Genomic DNA, 424 nt, shown 5'->3' on the forward strand with positions numbered 1-424 from the left:
GAGAGAGGAAAAGAAGTTATGCTAATGCACGGAAGATAAATGATCCGATGCAAAGGGCACGAGTATATATAGAAAAAAAATATGGTCTCCAGACTTTAACGTTTCATCATGTTTCACCACGTAGTTTAATCAATCGCTGTTGCTCCGATAAGTTCAACATCTTATGTTTATTTTATATATATATTTCCATTCTCTGAATATACATTATGTAACTCTCGTCGCGTGCAATTTGCAATTGTAAACTTAAAATAAATGAATGTTATTTGTCACTTGTCAAATGTCTATGAAGTGTCATAAAAGAAGCATTTTATTTGTAATTTGCAATGCAGTGTTTTCACATTTCATTGATTTTGAAAACTATAATACATAGAATGAATCCAATATATGCATATGAAAGCTGAATGTTTGGGGAATGTAACGAGTA

The sequence above is a fragment of the Nicrophorus vespilloides genome, unplaced genomic scaffold (assembly GCF_001412225.1).
Source record: "Nicrophorus vespilloides isolate i.1.1-1 unplaced genomic scaffold, Nicve_v1.0, whole genome shotgun sequence".
In the NCBI taxonomy this organism is placed as follows: Eukaryota; Metazoa; Arthropoda; class Insecta; order Coleoptera; family Silphidae; genus Nicrophorus; species Nicrophorus vespilloides.